Genomic DNA, 19,508 nt, shown 5'->3' on the forward strand with positions numbered 1-19,508 from the left:
TGCAGTAGCCTATTCCATTGTTATCTGTAAAAATAAACATTGGATCATATTAGAAGGCATAATCAAATGGAAAATGAATAGATTAAAATATTTTCCAAGACATTCTTTTAATTGTTAACTATTTATTAATATTAATTAATCTTAATTACCTTATCTTAAGACATTATATTAATTATATTTTGAGTCTACTATAATGTAGCATTCTAATGTGAAACTGGGACAACCAACCTATATCTCCAGAACCACAGTGAACAAAAATACAGAGTTATTATAGATATTTTAAAATGAAGACACTAACAGTTCTTATACTGAGCACTGTAGTGGAAGTCCACAGCTTTAAAAACACCCTTGCACCTGTTTCTTTAGATAAATACATTATAACATTATTATAGATATCGATAAAGAGCAATTCATTGAAGACCTGCTCAATCTAAACAGCTGTATTTATTGCTGCATGGTTTAGTATAGAAAAATATAGAAGAGAATATAAACTTTTGTGTTTCTCTTTTTCCACTAAGATCCTTTCCTTCTTCTTGCTATACTCTGGGGCCAAGGGTGTTTAAGACAACTACCATTTAGATCATTGTGATTCTTCATGCAGTTATTCTAAATACCATGTATAAGTAATATTCTGTATTTATCCTTCTGGCTTACTTGACTTAAAATAATATCTTATAGTTCCATCTATGTTGCTGCAAATTTCATGATCACATCATTCCTTACAGCGATGTAGAATTCCACTGTCTATATGTTCCACATCTTCGTGATCCACTCATCCTTTGTTGGGCATCTAGGTTGATTCCAAGTTTTGGCTATTGTACTGTGTACTCAATGAACAGCAGTGTGCATACAGTCTTTTGGATTAATGTTTTTCTGTCCTGCAGGTAGATACCCCAAAGGGGGATTGCTGGTCATATGGCAGCTCAAATTTGAATTTACTAAACCCCCTCCATGTTGTTTTCCATAGGGTTGGACCAGAAATCACTCTCATCACAATGGATGAGAGTTCCTCTCTTACCACATTCCCACCAAATGTATCAACAGTATTGTTAATATGTGCCATCCTCACTGGTGTAATATGATATCACATTGTTGTCTTGATTTGGATTTTCATGAAGACAAGTGATGATTAACATTTTCTTCATGTGTCCATTGGCTATCTGTTGGTCTTCCTCAGAAGACCTATTCATTTCCTTTCCCCATATGTTGATGGGGTTTTTAGGTTTTGTAGAGTTAACCTTTGAGTACTTTATATATCCTAGATATCAAACCTTTATCTGATGTGTCAAGTGCAACTTTTTTTTCTCTCATTCAGTTAGCTGTCTTCTAATTTTAGTCCATGTTTCTTTTGCCATACAGAAACTTTTTAGCTCTTGCCGTTGACATCCTATCATCAACAATTTCTTTAAGATCTTTGTCTTGAAATGTTCTGCCTATGTTTTCTTCAATGAGCTTTATGAATTTAGCTCTAATCTCAAGGTCTTTAATTCACTTTTAATTGCCTATTTCATAAAGTTTAAGATATGGGTTAATCTTTAATTTTATACACATAGTTGTTTAGTTGTTCCAACACCTTTATTGAAGAGATTGTTCCATTTCAAATTCTTGGCTCCTTTGTCAAAGACTGGTTGCCAATATATGTTGGGGTTTGCCACTAGATATTCTATTCTGACCCATGATCTGAAAATCTATTTTTGTTTTGATCACTATAGCTTTGTAGAAGAGCTTCAAATTAGGTAATGAGATATCTTTAAGCTTCTTGATTTTCAACATTGATTTGGCTACCCTAGTTCTTTAATGATTCCACAAAAGCTTTATAAGTTCTAAGTCATTGAAGAATGTTGTATAAATTTCAATAAGGATTTTATTGACTCTATATAGTAGTTTAGGTAAGACGGTCATTTTGATGAAATTCATTCCAATCTATGAGCATGGAATGATATTCCATTTCCTTAGGTCTCCTTCAATTTCTCTTTGAAGTACTTTGAAATATTCCTGATATATTTCTCCCACCTCTCTTGTAAGGTTGATTCCTAGATATTTGATAGTCTTGGACCCTAATTCAAATAGGATATACTCTTTTATCTTTTATTCCTCTGAATCATGTTTGTATAAAGGAATATAACTGTCTTTTGTGTATTGGTTTTGTAGCTGGCTACTTTACTGTATTGATATATTGTTTCTAGGAACTTTTCTGTGGACTCTAGATTTTCTATATATATCAAATCTATGTGTATCATATCTGCAAATAGAGTTAGTTTGACTTTCTCTTTTTTGATTTGGATTCCTTTGATTTCCTTCTCTTGTCTGATTGTGGTTGTTAGGACTTGTAATACTATGTTGAATAAAAGTGGAGACAGTGGATAGACTTGCCTTGTTCCTGACCTTACTAAAAATGCTTTCATTTTTTCACCATAAAGGCTAATATTGTCTGTGGGCTTTTTATAGATATTTGTTACTGTCTTGAGGAAGGTTCCTTCCACATCTATTTTGCTGAGGGTATTCATCATGAATGGATGTTGGATTTTTTTTTAAATGCTTTCTCTGCATCAATTAATATGATCATGCATTTTTTATCTTTCCTTTTACTGATGTGGTATTTGATATTGATTGATTTGTGTACACTGAACCATCATTGCATCTCTGGGATGAAACCCACTTAGTTATGATGTATAATCTTTTTGCTGTGCTGTTGATTTGGTTTGTTTAAATTTTGTTAAGGATTTTTGCATCCATGTTCATTAGCATATTTGTCTATAGTTTTCTTTTTTGGTGGTATCTTTGTAAGCTTTATAATGAGAGTGATATTAATTTCATATAGGGTGTTGGGGAGGATTCCATCTTTTCAATGTTTTGGAAGTCATATTCCTTTTCTTCCCATTTGATTGAATTTTAGTCATCAATATGTGACAAATCTTGTCAAGTGCTTTTTAAGCACCTATTAATATTACCTATGACTTTTGTTTTTTCTTTTGTATATATCATATTGACTTGGTTGATTTATATACACAAATTTATTTTCATGTGTCTAGAATGAATCCAACTTGTGATCAATAATTTTGGATGTATTGTTATATTCAGTTTGTGAACATATTTTGGAGAATTTTTGTATCTTTATTCAACAAATATGTGGTCTTTGGTTTTTGTGTGTGTGTGATGTATTTGCCAGCTTCATATATGAACTTAATGATGGCTTTATAAAATATTATTTGCAACCCTATGAACCATACTCTGTATAAATGGAGTTACCCAAAATACTGCCCAGCTGCTAGTGGTCTTTTTCTCTTTTAACTGTATTCTCTCTTTGAAGTTTTTTATAGTTCTGTGAACACATACCATTTTTGGGAGATTTTTCATAAAATTCTTAACATGTAGATTCAAGCTTGGGCATTTTGGTTCTGCTTGGTTTCTTAAGCCATGTTCCTCTGTTGAATCTGTACTGAAGTTGAAATAGCAAGCAGCTGCCTCTACCTTAAGACAAATATTAGCTTCCTATCTTCTCTATCTTTATCCAAAGTTAGTTTTTTTTGTTTGTTTGTTTGTTTTGTTTTTTTGGGCCACACCCGTTTGATGCTCAGGAGCTACTCCTGGCTATGCGCTCAGAAGTCGCTCCTGGCTTGGGGGGACCATATGGGATGCCGGGGGATCGAACCGTGGTCCGTCCTACGCTAGCACTTGCAAGGCAGACACCTTACCTCTAGCGCCACCTTCCCGGCCCCTCCAAAGTTAGTTTTGGGTTTTATGCAAGAAGTCATTTTTAAAGCCCTCTGTCTTTTACTGCTACAGATCAGATTCATTTCTCATTCCAGTGTGAATACTACAGCTAGAAAGAAAAATGGTCACATAATATCAAATTCAGTGCAACTAAGACTTGACCAGACCTTAGATAAACTGGAAAGTGGTGGAGGTTGCTGGTGGTCTTCTCTAACTAACATGCTGCCTATAGCAATGGCTACTAGTGAGTGAACCCCAGTTACTATATGTGTCCTACCTGCTGTACGGTCATTCTGGCCATCTTTTCTTTATAGGCACTGTAATTTGCAGTATTGTTACTGGGATATCATGAATATTACTTTACCTCCTAAATTTTCCCCAGAATTTTTATATAGACATTTTTTTAATATCCCTGATCATAAGGAAAAATAGTGTGGTGTCTAGGAAGAAAAAAAAAGAAATGCAAAACAATATCCTATTAGTTAATACTCCTTAATGTTTCTGTCATTGAAAGAAGTGATAGTTGGACATTTGCTTTGCTCTACCAGTGTTGTCTGGAGCTGGCCGACCTCTCAAAAGTCATGGCTTTCTACTGTTGAATATGAACAAGTTCTTACTTAGCACATCAGCAGTGCCCAAGGCTATTCTGAGAGTACAGTGGACAAAACCATTAACAAACAAGGCCAAGGCTAAGGAAATGGCTCAGGGGGCCAATGTGAATTCTTTGCTGAAGACTTGACTTCTAGATCCCTAGCACTGCATGATTCCCTTGTCCCCTTTGAAAAAACATCCCTGAACATTGAATTGGTGATTGTCTCTCTACAGCAAAGATATGCTTCTCTTCTCTCAAAAAAACCAAAAACAAAAATACACCTCCAGAAAACAACACTAAAATAACCTCTTCCCTTCTGAAATATTGCATTATGAAAAATGAAGAGGCAGAATAAGAGGAAAATATTTTAGCTTTCTTATTGACCAGGATACAGATAAAATAATTATGAGGGAATTCTAAATAGAGCTAAAGAACTTAAGCATACAAGTCTATAACATTTTTTGGTTTACATTCTATAATTTACTAGTTTAAATTCTTGTTCTAACCCCAGTGGTTCTCACCTTCATCTGCACACTAAAACAATCTAGATTATGTGTAAAATTATTTTTAAATATCTAATAAAATTGGTGTGGCATGCTTGAGCATTGTGATTTTGGGGAAAGAGTGGTGGTGATTTTTTTTTTGAAGTTCTTTAGGTAATTCAAGTACAATGTGGTCCTCACACCAAGGGTAATAATATTATCTTGGACTTTAGAAATTCAAAGGTCATGGAGAACAGCACACTAGGATATTGAAAGAGAAAAAGAATGGCCAGGACCTCCGAAGATTCCTCCCAAAGAGATTACTGGGATCCATTCCTTAATGTGACTTCTTTCATTTCGAAGTCTGGTCCCCTAGAAATTCACATAAAGAAAATGTCAGAAAAAAATGAAAACAAACATTCTGATATATTCGATTCATTCAAGTGTGATGAGTAGTAGAAATTGAAATCAGTCTCTGGCTTATGTGAATGTTGAAAGTATATTAAATGGTACAAATTTATTTTATATAGTTGGCTTACTTGAGACTTATTCTAGTTTTCTCTTTTTCAAGTTATTTGACTTTAATTCCAAGCTCTATATTGAAACATATTATCAGCTAGCACATTAAATTATCTAGTGAGAAATGAGGTAGATAGCAGATAATATAATGAATAAAAGTAAAGAAATAGTCAATCCAAAGCCAATGCTAATCTTAATGCAGTGGCTGGATAAGCAAAAATGACTGAGTCTGGGAGGTTAGGACTGGGTTTTTGCAGAAGATACTGTAAGCAGTAGAGAAGCAAAAATTTTAGTGAAAATGAAGACACTGCTGTCTTTTCTTGTGAAAAGATATTAACATTAAATAGTTTTCTTCAGAAATACCTGCTAATTATAGCAAAATTGGGAAATTTGAATAAGCCAGAAAGCTAAATATCATCATTCACCATGAAATAAGTTTTTTGAATTATTTGCATTTTTAGGAAAAAATCAGCCCTCCATCATTGTGCCTCTAGAATTGTCTGTTATGATTGAATTGTTCTATCTCTGCTGTACCCAGTAGAATTGAATGGTTGTCTAAATGTGATTATTTGTTATTTATGATTACTTCCATTATGTGGCCAGCAGATATTGTGATGTGGCCAGTATTGCAGAGAAATTGAAGTGTTGGTTTTATTTCTATGAGGTGAATATTTTGTTTTATTTGAATTTAAGCAGCTAGTAGTCGCTTCCATGTGCAATAATCCACCTCTTGGGTGATAACCCTAAAGGAATAACTTCACATTCAGACTCCTGAATGCCAGGCTTTCTCCATGAACCAATTCAAACACTCCACTATACACACAGATGCCACAATTACATTATTTTTAATATATGTTTATTTATTTCCAGCCTCTCTTTTTTTGTCTGTATATTATGTGTGTATGAGTGTATATGCATTAATTTCAGTAAGAAAATAGTGTTCTATTTTCTTGGCTATTTTTTTAGTTATTTAAATAATTGCATTATTTAGTTCAAGCCATGTAATATATTAAACATAGTTTTTTTTGGTTTTTGTGCCACACCCAATGGTGTTCAGGGATCTTGGCTCTGTGCTTAGGAATTACTCTTGGTGGGCTCTGGGTACCATCTGGGGTGCTGGAAATTGAACCCAGATCAATTGCATGCAAAGCAAGCTATACTATTACTCAGGTATTAGAGTATATAATTATTAAGAGATTTTTTTCCAAAAGAAAGCTTCCTAATTGACTTGATCAAGAATCTCATTTGAAAGAATGTATGACTAACTACAAGCAATGCTGATTCTACGTATTGTTAGAAAAATGCATTTTAAATGGTTCAATATTATAGCGTGAAAACATTAAAAGATTGCATCAGCTATCAGAAGAACAGTGTCTACCATCAATGGTGTTGTTGATTATTGGAATAATAGTAATTTTAGTATATTAATAATTCACCATAATTAAAGTACTGTGCTAATGCTTTTTATGCACCAGCCAGTTTAACCCTCAGTTTTCCAAGAAGATTTTACACATGAAAACACGAAGATTTAAAATGGTTATATGAGATACCTATGAAAAACAATATACATATTTGTGTAGAGGCATAACTCTACTGACCCTTCTTAAAAAGTAAGGGTTTTTAAAGTTATTTTTGGGGGGCATTGCACAGGGCTGGAGATCAATTTGAGATTGTGTGTCCCCCCAATGATGCAAGCTGAGTAAAAACCCTATCCTTTGTATTATCTCTATGGCCCCAAACTTAAAATTTCTCAATGACATAATATGTAAGTTAACCTCCACTTTTCTGTAACACACAACTAGAAAGTCAAAATAAATAATCTTATTCTTTTGGAAACATAGTGGAATGGAATAGACTCTATCTAACAACACCATCTCCTATCCCCCTAAACACAGCCAATAGTAAAACACAGATTACACAACTCCCCAGCTCACAGTCTGGTTTGCCCAAGAGCTAGAGACACTTCTGGATCTGAGGTTCATTAATATCTGTGCACAAAAGTGAAGATAGGATCATTAGATATGCTATTGGCAGATCTAACCTGGGGAGGAGAGAGATTGAATATCTTAATCTCTATCACCAGTTAACTTTCTGATGAAGATCAAAGAAAGCTACTGGTAGGATTCTGCAATGGAAACAAAAATATAATCCCAAAGTTTGAGGTTGGTGGCAACAGGCTGAATCTCCTCCACACCCCTGTTCCCAGCCTTCTTTGTGGAATCAAAATGATCAGGAAGCTGGCTGGAACCAAAAGCAGAGATCCTAAAATAGGTTTTCTGCTTGGATAAGGATAGGGTATGAACATTGAAGCAAAAAAAAATTTTGTTTGGATGGGAGGTGGAATGGAGGTAGCAGAGAAGTAGTACAGCAGGTATTGTACTGTACTTATACCAGGCCACTCCAGGTTCTATCCCTGGCACCCCTTCTAGTCCTGAGCTTGCCAGGAGTGACACCTGAGAGCAGAGACAGGAGGAAGCCCTAAGCACCACTGGGTGTGGTTCCCAAACAAAATTTGGTCAGAGTTGTTTACCTCTTATCATAATGCTCCATTACACAGTGATGACTAATGAGTTTTGGTCTTTTTAATTACCTTACCTGTCCTCACCTTAGCAAGATAAAGAATTCAACATTAAAGTCACAGCGCCACCTATAGGACATTAGAAACTGCTAATCCAGGTTTGAAGAGAAAACATTTCCATAACAAGTAGAAATAACTCCGTATCACCTGGGTATTGGGTGAATAAAGAAAAATATACTAAATTGAAGATGAACATGGCCATAATGAGGCCCAGAGAGGTACAACAGTAAATAAAGAGCTTGCCTTGCATATGGGTTTTCTGGCTTTAAACCCAGAACCATATATGGTCTCCACAGCCTGCCAGGAATTAATTAGAAATAAACTAATGACAAATTTATGAGTCAAGATAGTAATCAAAAGTCTCACCAATAAAAAATCCCAAGGTCTAATGAAAAAAGTCAGCCTGGTCCTTGCATTCACTAGGCTCTCTGTGTAATTTCCATTATTGCATGCCCTCTCCCCTCTGCCCCAAGCATTGTCAACTCAGAGAAATACAAGACAAAGCAAAGCACTGAGATGTCAGGCCCATACAGCTTGTCTTAGTTCCACCAGGAGTGGCCCAAAATGTCACAATCAGATGACACTAGTAGTGAATTATATAGAAAACTCAATGCAAACAATCTTCAATAAATACTTGACAAATTGAATCCAATGAGCATATTGAAGACTATGATCAAGTGGGATTATCCCATGGATGTAAGAGTGGTTCAACATACATAAATCATTGTAATTCACCAGATCAAAAAAAGAAAATAATTATGCAAACACATCAATAGATATTGAAAAACTCGTTGACAATATTCAACAGTTATGATAAAAATTCTAAATAAATTGGGAATAGAAGTAATGTAACAATATTCTAAAAGGCATTCATAACTAATCACAGTTACAATTTATATTTAATTATGAAAAATTATAGCTCTTCTTTATGCTCAGAAGAAGACTAGGTGTTTATTTATTCTTACCTCTACTGCTCACCATTGTTTTAGAAGTCATACTCCGAGAAAGCAATTGGACAAGGATCTTTTAGAGTTTTCTGGAAAAAAAAGTAAAACTACTGTATTTGCAGATGGCATGATAGTAATATAGAAAATTCAGTATGGCTCACAAAATTATCCTAAAATTAGTTACTGCATAAAAATTCCAGAATAAAATAGTATAATATATGTTGCATTTTATATGCAAACACAGTGAGTTAGAGAAATGAACTAAACAATCTCTTATATCTGTAAACAAGCTTAAGAAGTTGAAAGACCCAGACACTAAAAACTATGGCCTTGTTGAAAGATTATATAATTTTTATATTATTTTATTGTTGTTGATGCATTAACATTAAAACAGCATTTCACTATAAATACAAAGATGAAATGCAGAATTTTAATTTTAGCATTTTTAGATAGCTATCTTACCTAAATCTATTTACATATTTAGCAGAATCCCTAAAAAAATGCCAATAGATTTTTTGCATTAACTTGGATCATTTAAAAAATTGTATGAAACTTTAAATGTCCCCAATAGTGAAAGCAATTTAGAGAGAAAAAAAGACAAATGGAGGCTTTATATTTCCCGATTTCTAACTATGATTCAAATTAAAAGAGCATAATATTTCGGAGCAAATACTGGCACAGAAACAAAGGGAATAGATAGAACAGAAAATTCAGACATAAGGACGTATAATCTTTGACAAGTGAGCTGAGACCACACATTGGAGAAAACTGGCCTCTTCAATAAATGTGCGGGGGAAACTGGATAGCCAGATACAGAAAGAAACAAACCTTAACCCAAAATGTAATATTGGTAGTATACTATATAATGTAAAATTGGTAGTAGACTATATATCATAAAGGATAACACAGATGACACACTTTCTTTTTTTACTATATCCCTATGTTTTTTCTTTATTTAAACATCTTGATTACATATATGATTGTGATTAGGTTTCAGTCATGTAAAGAACTCCCCCTTCACCAGTGCAACATTCCCACCACCAATGTCCTAAATCTCCCTCCATCCTACCCCACCCCCACCTGTACTCCAGACAGGCTTTTCAGTTCCCTCATTCATGCACATGATTATGGTAGTTCTCTGTTCAGTTATTTCTATAACTGCACTCACTACTCTATGTGGTGAGCTTCATGAAGTGAGCTGGAATTTCCAGCCCTCCTCTCATGTTTCTGAGGATTGTTGCAAAAATAACTTTTATTTTTCTTAAAACCCATAGATGAGTGAGACTATTCTGTGTGTGTCTCTCTCTCCCTCTGACTTATTTCACTCAACATAATACCTTCACCCAAAGATTCAATTCAATTTCACTGGCAAGGGGAAATAGCAAGAAAAAGCAAAAGTCACTACATCAAATTTAAAAAGATTTTACACGGTAAATAAGATTATCACAAAAACAAAATGACAATCTAACAACTGGAGGACAATTTTTGCATATTTAATATTTAACTAGTGGTTGAGATCTGATGCTAGTGCAGGTCTCCAGGTGACTGATGTGAAGTGGGGTGTGGGGGGAGGAAATAGCAGCTACAGCTTCAAGAAGGACTCTACTGTTTTCTCCACTTCTGCCATCCTGGAGATATCTAACTGTAAACCAACAACAAGACTGTAAACCTTGCTCTTTGCAGAAAGGGAAAAGTCTATCCTAGGCTTTACCCAGGTCTTTCTGGTCTGTTGCCTTCCTCTCAGAAAAGAATTTTAGGAAGAGATTAGCAAAAAAGTAAAGTAAAAATACATTTTGTTTCGAAATTCTGAGTTAGGAAAAAGAGTGAATGAGAGAGAGAGAGAGAGAGAAAGGGAGAGGGAGAGAGAGAGAGGGGAGAGAGAGAGGGAGAGAGAGGGAGAGAGAGAGAGAGAGAGAGAGAGAGAGAGAGAGAAGCACTCAAAATAGTCCCAGTACACATCCTAGCATGAAAGCAAATATTTAAGAGTACAAAATATGCATGGGCTAGCAATACATATGTTTGCACATCCTTTGTTCCAATTTGGCTTTTTAAAGTTTCACCTAACCCGCTTCACATGGGGCTTCTTACCTGAGTAAAAGTTCCCTTCTAGGTTTGTTGGAAAAGGGGAGGTTGGAAGTAGTTGGTGATCTTTGACATTTCTTTCCTGGTCTTTATTCTTGTTTGAATTCTGAGGGGATCCAATCTCCTATAGTTCTGTAGTGGCACCAGATAAAGGCCTTATCATGCTTGGGACATTGTTTCCCCTACAGGGGTCCTGGTGGTAAAGCTTTTAGTGGCTTAAGGCTAGTAGAAAGGTAACTCCTTTAAATATCTTGGTTTTTATTATATCTCAATATATCTTATCCTGTCTGCCTGCTTCATATTCAGAATATCAGAATAAAAAAATACAATCAAAAATAAGAAAAACCCAAATAACTCAATTTAAAACTAGGCAAATGACCTGAATTAGACACTTCTTCAAAGAAGACATGCTGATTTTTGTGCAGACACAAGAAAAATTCTCATTATCACTTCTTTTTTGAGACATGTAAGTCAAAACCACAAGAGGCCAAATTACAAAGTTGCAGCAGGCATAGATATTTTAGTGTTTGTCCTCAAGTTCTCAAAATTGAAAGCAAGGGACAGGTGAACAAATGGTTGAGTTTTTCTGGGGGCTACATAATACAGTGATTAGGCATGTGGCCAACAGGATTTGATTTATAGCGTCTCATGTGTTCTCCCTAGCACAGCCAGGAGTAAATCCTGAGTGCAGAGCCAGGAGTAGCCCCTGAGCACTGATAGATGTGGTCCAAACCAACAACAAAAAGTATTTTACTGAAACACAAAGTAACGAAGAGAGAGCAAGGCAGGGAAGCTTTAAGATTATGGGAGAAATCACATAAAGCAGGATTCTGAATATAGCTGGAATCACTTCTCCTTACCTTTTAAACAAAGCTGGTGGTTTGCTATGCTCCAAGAATATGGGCCATTAAATTGGGGTAGAGGATGCTGAGATGATTGTCTTCTGGTGTCTGAACCTATCAGAGTTTAGATCATTTTAGGGAACTGATAAGGCACCCGCAGACCTCCTCTGTGACCTTACATACCAGGGGACTGCATCCCTGAGGGACACATCCTTAACCTCACTCTGGTTGTTCCCTTTTAGTCTATCAACATCAGTGAGTTCTACTAAAAAGATGTAAAATGATCAGTATTGTCATGGAAGTGGAGGAAAGGACTTTAGTACATTTCTGTTGACAGTATAAGTGGGTGCTGCTATAGCAGCAGCACATAGCAGGCAAGTTTGTGCTGTTCCTCGTCTGTCCCATTTTAATGCTGCATGTGTGCTGGCCATGTTAGTGTTCATCCTAAATGTGAACTGCTTCAGTGTCCATATGGTTTCAGGCATATAAACAATATTTTCCTTTCAGAAATGTTATTTGTTTGAGTCACCTCACAGGCGAGGAATAAACTGGTAAAATGGTAAACATGTATCCTAATTCCACAGCTAACCGGGAACTTCCTGCTATATATATTTTTTTTCATATATATATTTTTAACATATTACTAGAGTGTCTTCTAAGGAAATGTCTACTTTGATATTTTATAAGGACACTATTAAGGATATGACTTGATATTTTTGTTTCAGTTATGGCTAAATATATTTTTCTCAAAGTTTACTTGCTCAAAGAGGACATTGAAAGGTTAAATAGTGGTGAAGTGGGCTATTTATTTATTAACTTATTTCTACAATAGTAGACATGTTTAAATGTTTTAGGAGTATAATGTTACCAGATAACACCCCTTGTCAAAATGCGCATATCTTTCCATCCTACTCTTACTGTTTTTCCCTTCCAGTGTACTACTTTTTCCTCCTTAGAATGATCTGAATGGTCAGAATCTAAGAGCCAAATATTATTACATGTTATTGATTTTCTTTATGGTTTTCTTTGTTTATTTTGAGGCCACACTCAGGGGTTACTTTTTATTTTCTGCTCAGGGGTCACTCATGAATGTATTCATGCCAGAAGATGTAGAGCCAGGGATTGAACCAGGACGGGCCACTTCCAACAAAAATACAAGATTCTACTTTCTCTCACTCTTTTCCTGGTTGCTCTTTACTTATTTTTACCTTAAAAATAATAAATTACCAATGCTTGTAATCATGTGCTATTTCTCTCTCCTCCTGATATTTTTTTTACGTGATACCCTCTATTTCCTTCCATGTTGTAGCAAAAAGCAAGATTTCATCTGTTCCAAAAATTGAGTAGTATTCTGGATTATGAGTATGCCACCACTTCTGTATTTAGTCATCTGTTATTCATGCTTGGCTTGTTTCCAGATCTTGACTATCCTAAGTTAGTGTTGAAGTAATGTTACTTCACTTAACATGATGTACTCCAAAGGACAGTTGTGCAGTCTTGGGCACTTTGTTAGTAAAGAAGCAATAACTTTGTCAATCAAAACCATGAAAGTTAGCACTATTGTAACCAGATCACCTAAACTGAAATTTAAAAAATATTATAAAAATAAATATGAATGCATGAATGAGTGTTTGGGTTCTAGATATCAAGGAGCTGAGTTGTTCCATTATATAGCAGTAGTTTTTAACTTTCTTTTGTCCCCCAGTTCACAATACAGACTAGGCAAAGGGCTGTGTTGAGGTGTTTTGGGGGTGCATTTACTGTACATCCTCTTTCTATACAGTCAGTGTAGAGAACACAGCCTGTGGTAAGAATTAGAAGGCCTGTTTTTAACTTTTTTGAGAAATGTTTATGCTCTCTCTTTCTTTTTTCTTCTCTACATGCCATTTCTTCTCTTTTGTAAAACAAGGTATTTGTTTTAATTTTTTAAAGGATTGTAATTTACAAAGCTATTAATAGTTAAGTTTTAGACCATGTTTCAACATAAATCCCACCACCTATGACAACCTCTTTCCACCATTGTTCCAAGAGTGCATCCGTTACCACTCCCCCACCCTACTCTACCATAGCATGCCATATTACAGGTACCTTTTTAAGTTTAGTTATTAAAGTTTGGGTCTCACGATTTCATTGTTGTTGACTCCACGGCCCATAATGTCTCTTTAATAAACCTCGGGTCAAAGATTTTGATAACTCTTATTTGTCCTCAGGATACCTTCCCTCAGAGTCCCCGGCTTCCCTTCTCTCCATTATCTTCACTTCACTAAAATAGGATCCAGTGGAACTAAGGGTTGAGTCCCTCATGTTAAGGTAGATTAGTCTGGTGCACACTGTGTGGAATTTAAACTCAAACCAGATTGGTTGTGACCATGTGACTACATACTACCTTTCTTAGCTTCTTTTGAGATTTTTTTTTAAGTGGAGATGCAATTGTTTATGTTTAGTGTTTCTGAGGATTAATTAATTAATATATCATAGGTGAGCACAAGCATAGTGTCTTCACATAATAGGTCTCTAACAAATGGTAGTTCTTCACTTTCTAACTGGAGGAATTGGTGAACTAAGAGGTTGATTAAGAAAGTGACTCAGGTTTGATAAAACCTGTCACCTAAAACCTTCTGTGAAGCAATTTACTCATTTTCTGACTTTTAAATAATCACAAATTACACTTACAGCTTCTGTGTAGCATACACCCAGTTTCTACCATTAGTTTTAGCCTTCTGTGTATTTTATCATGGAGAATGTTTCAATGTACACTCATGAAGAATTGTTACTTTTCTGATATTGGGTAAAATGCTCCCTTTGTTACAGCTGTAATTGTCTTATAGTGTTGGGTGCATGTAAGTTTGGTTATATACAGATATAACATATACAATATATTATCATATAATATATAATTATAGTATATTATATATAACATAATATTATATAATTATATAATATTATGTTATATATTATATTATATAGTGTGTGTGTGTGTGTGTTTGGGCCATACCCGTTTGACGCTCAGGGTTTACTCCTGGCAATGCACTCAGAAATCGCTCATGGCTTGGGGGACCATATGGGATGCCGGGGGAATCGAACCACAGTCCGTCCTAAGTTAGCTCTTGCAAGGCAGATGCCTTAACACTAGCACCACCACTCCAGCCCTTAATATGTCTATATTTTTATAAAGAGACTTCCTGATGTCAGGAAATGGAAATATTTTGATCTCAGTGTTTTTGTTTTCTTAGTCTATTTTATATAGCTGTTCCAATGCTCTTTTATTTACTATTTACAGAAATATAATTATTCATTCTTTCACTTTCATTCTATTTATGTCTTTGTATCTAGAGAGAGTATTCTGGAGATAACATACAGCTAGGTCATATTTTTCAAATGTTTTCTGTCAAGTCTGCCTTTTTAATTAGAGTTTAATCCATTTACATGGAATGTAATTACTGATATGGAAGGACTTCTGCCAATTTTCTATTTGTTATCTATTTTCTGATGTACCTTTTGATTCCTATCATTTGTTCTAATATACATTTTAAGTTATTTATTTCTCAATTGTTGTCCCAGAGATTACAATTAATATCTTATCAGCAATCTTGTTTAAAGTAATACCAAATTAGTTTCATTAAGAATCTCATGCTCTACCAACTGAGCTAGCTAGGCACTTAAGTTAGTTTAATTAAAATAATAAATATTTCCTATATAGAGCCATAGTCCTTTCTTATGTTGCTGTTGTGAGAGATTATACATTTATGTTTTGTATTACCCATAAATACATTGTATTATGTACTTATATTTTAAATCAGAGAGAAAATGATCAATAGAGAGTCTTATTTATTCTTGTTGTGGTAAAAACATAAACAAAATTTATCATATTAGAAAATTTAGGTGTACAATTTAAAGATTTAAGTACATTCATTTTAACAATTCATTATAACAATTACTGATATACAACTTCGGAATCCATTGCATCTTACAAGACTAAAACTATTAAACAGTAATGCAATAATTAGTAATTCTGAATTCTTAGCTCTTCTGTATATTTTTACCACCAACTTTTTTTTAATTGATTTTACTTTTTTTTTTTTTTTACAAGTTTCTTACTATTACATTTAAGGTATATATTGACAGTGAATTAGGGCAATTATCACCACCAGTGTTGATCTCCCTTCAACCCTGTTTCCAGCATTAGTGAATCCATCTGGGCCTGCCTGGGCTTTTGTTTTTAGACAGACATTTGATTACTGTTTTAATTTCCTCAATTGTGATGGGTGTGTTTAGATATGCTACATCCCCTTTATTCAACTGTGGAAGGTTATAAGAGTCCTAGAATTTATCTATTTCTTTCAGGTTGTCATTTTTAGTGGCATAGAGTTTTTCAAAGTCTTTCTGATTACCCTTTGAATCTCTGCAATATCTCCTCCATAAGATCTTATCCTCTAGGGCAGTGGTCGGCAACCTGCGGCTCCCAAGCCACATGTAGCTCTTTACACTTTTAATTTGGCTCTTCTGTGTGCTGGGCGGCGCTCCAGGAGTCAGGACTCTGCTTTCAGCCGCTGCCAGTGCTCTGTCAGTGCGTGCCCTGTGTGCAGCCCTGGCAGCCGGCTCCAAGAGTGTAAGATGATACCCAGTATCAACCCCAAACAAAGGTGTTCCCCCAAAGTCATCCTTTCTTAAACCTCTTCCTATGAAATGTAAAAGCCCACTGAATATGTACTTTTGTCTCTCTCTCTTGACCTGAAGCCTCCTGGTACTGGGAATTGGTTTTAATAAAGAAAGTGGTGTTCTAGCTTTTTGGGCTTGAGGCAGAGAGTACAAGCCATCAACTCCATGATCATCCTTTCCTGGCTAGAGTGATTTATTATTTCTTTCCTGCTACCCTACTTCTTCAGACCAGGCTGGATGGGGTTTAGAAATACAGTACCTAGAGTGATCTTAAAACACATATTTTATTTTGCACAAGAGTGGGCATCTTCCATGAAGGGATTCTCAACCCAGAGTTTTCTTTTCCGTGGATTCTCATATTCAGAGTACTTTGATTAAAGTTGTGAGCTAATGCCCTTAAATGCTATTTTTCATATTGATTATGACTTTCTGCATAATATAAGTACCAATCAGAAATTTTTGCAAGAGTGGAAACATTTCAATATCTCCTTCTCAGACACAGCTATCCCAGAATCAGATTCTTTTTGAACACATCCATCTTATGTCTCACTTTAAAAACTACTTGTGAAAATCCCCTGCAGAGAAATATTAAATTCATAGAGAAAATGAACAATGTCTGCCAAATACACAAGCTTAGCTACCCATTCCTTGTCCAACTGGGGTTGTACAAAGTCAGAGTTCTGCTCTCACAGGAACTGCATTACTTCTTTCCTCTTGCCAACAAGACGAAAGAGCACCCTTCCCCTGAACAGCCACTTCACTTCTTCATGGAGAAGATGCTAGTAGTGGGCATCCATACTCTCACCCAGAGTGGTGAAAATCCTGTATTTGATCACAATTGTGAATTTCACAAATTATCTTTACTGTGTCATCTGTCACAGAGTTTAGTTCAGCAGGGAGTTTTTCTGAATCCAGTCTAACATACAATGAGTGAATACAATGTACAACTTGTTTCTTGTGACTACACAAAAACACTGAGCCATGCACAGTGCATCATCTGTACATACATCAACATATCAGATTATTATTCTGAGTGAAATGAGTCAGAAGGAGAGGTATAGACACAGAATAATCATTTGTGGCATATAAGAATAATAAATGGCAATATGGTAATAATATCTAGAGAAAATAGGTATGAAGGACAGGAGGACTAGTCCATGATAGGAAGCTTGCCATAAAAAGTGGTGAATTCAGTTAAAATAGATAAAGGTACATTATAACATTGATAATTGGAACATATCACTATGGACAAGAACTGAATGCTGAAAAGGGGTAAGTGGCATGCATGGTACCCTTTAATTAACAATATTGCAAACCACGGTGTCATAAAGGAAATTTTGCAAACCTCAGTGTCATAAAGGAAAAGAGAGGTAGAGAGAAAAAAGCAAAATTCCTGACCCTGACATAGGCAGAGGAGGGTGAAGGGGAAGGAAACAAGGGACATTGGTGGTGGGGAAAGTACACTGGTGAAGGGTGGTGTACATTCTATGATTAAAACTCAAGTATGAATAATTTTGCAACAAATATGCTTAATTAAAATTATTTTTAAAATGTTTCAGGCACTCTATCATAATTCCTTTATGATATATCATATGCCTTTAACAAAATGCCGTTTTTGTTTTTGTGTGTATTTTAGTTTGGTTTCTTGCAGCACACACTAAAGTGTCAATAGATTTTTTTCCTTTCAATGAAATCACTACTTTTCTCTGGAACACTGTCCTTGCTTTTAAAGATTGTTAAAAGGTTTTTCTCTTTTACCTGTTTCAAATCCATATTGTAGGGTTTCAAATTTTCAGCACATTTTGGTTATCAAGGGAAATGTTTTGAAATGTTTTTGCTTACTTATTATCAGAAATGAAAGCATTTTTCCTTGAGAAGGGTGTTCACTAGTCAGAATTAACAAACAATAAGTGGGTTCAAAAACTGTATTTTATGGGGATGTTACTTCACATCTAAATCAGCTTAATTATGAATTACAGGGAAAAGAAAACACAATTTTTCGATGTTAGAAGAAGTTATTTCATTTGAAAACAACTTATCTGTTTTTGCTCAAGATTTTGACAGAGAAACTTTGATTCACCTTCCAAGCCTGTTGAAACATCGCCAAGAAAATAATTCTCATATTGACATTACTTATTTTAAAACAGCACTTTTGAATATGAGGGAAGCTTTTCTCAAGAGGTTTCAGGATTTCAGAAACAGCAAAGTGACGTTGGCCTTTGTAAAAAAAAAAAAAACCCTGAATGCTACTGTAATGGAACTAAATTTTTCTCCCTTTAATATCGACATTGGCAACTTTGAAATGCAATTTCTGGATTTAAAAAACAAAGAACTGTGGAGCTCGAAATTTGAACGTCATTGTGCTAATTTAGAAAGATTGGAGAAACACAAATGTGAACTTAGTTCACAGCACAAGTGGTTTGCTTTGAAAGACCTGGAGAAGGAAGATATGTTGATTTTTAACACCTGGGATATTTTCTAGAGAAAATAGGTATGAGGGACAGGAGGAGTAGTTCATGATACGAAGCTTGCCATAAAAAGTGGTGAGTTCAGTTAAAATAGATAAAGGTACATTATAACATTGATAATTGGAACATATCACTATGGACAAGAACTGAATGCTGAAAAGGGGTAAGTGGCATGCATGGTACCCTTTAATTAACAATATTGCTGGCTCATATAATCAACTAAAAAAGCTATCATTTGCTGTTCTTTCCTTGTTCGGGTCTACATATTTATGCGAACAATCATTTTCAAGCATGAATCTTACCAAGAGTAAATTGAGAAATTGTCTCATCGATGAGAACCTGGAATCATGCCTAAAATTAAAAACAACAAAATACAAACCTGACTTACTCAAACTATCCAAGGAAATGCAAGGCCAATGTTCACATTAGTGTTTGTGACTTAGTCATTGTCAAGATGTAATTTTCTCTACATTGTAAGGCAAATTTTATGGAATTTAATGTTATCGATTAATAATATCATTCTAAAGTTTTGTTTTATTAGTTGTGTTATTTGTATCCTCCTGACCTATGTGGATACTTGCATGTAGAATATTCTCAATATAAACTTATTGAAACTAAAAACAGT

At 35.0% G+C, this 19,508-nt stretch overlaps 1 non-coding gene across 1 annotated transcript; it reads right to left on the reverse strand.

Moving 5' to 3' along the window:
• Positions 1-13,448: 13,448 nt before the first annotated feature.
• On the reverse strand, positions 13,449-13,580 carry LOC126023232 (small nucleolar RNA SNORA51). The gene has a single exon (XR_007500433.1). It is a non-coding gene; the product is annotated as a small nucleolar RNA SNORA51 (small nucleolar RNA).
• Positions 13,581-19,508: the final 5,928 nt, after the last annotated feature.

The sequence above is a fragment of the Suncus etruscus genome, chromosome 11, assembly GCF_024139225.1.
Source record: "Suncus etruscus isolate mSunEtr1 chromosome 11, mSunEtr1.pri.cur, whole genome shotgun sequence".
Taxonomy (NCBI): domain Eukaryota; kingdom Metazoa; phylum Chordata; class Mammalia; order Eulipotyphla; family Soricidae; genus Suncus; species Suncus etruscus.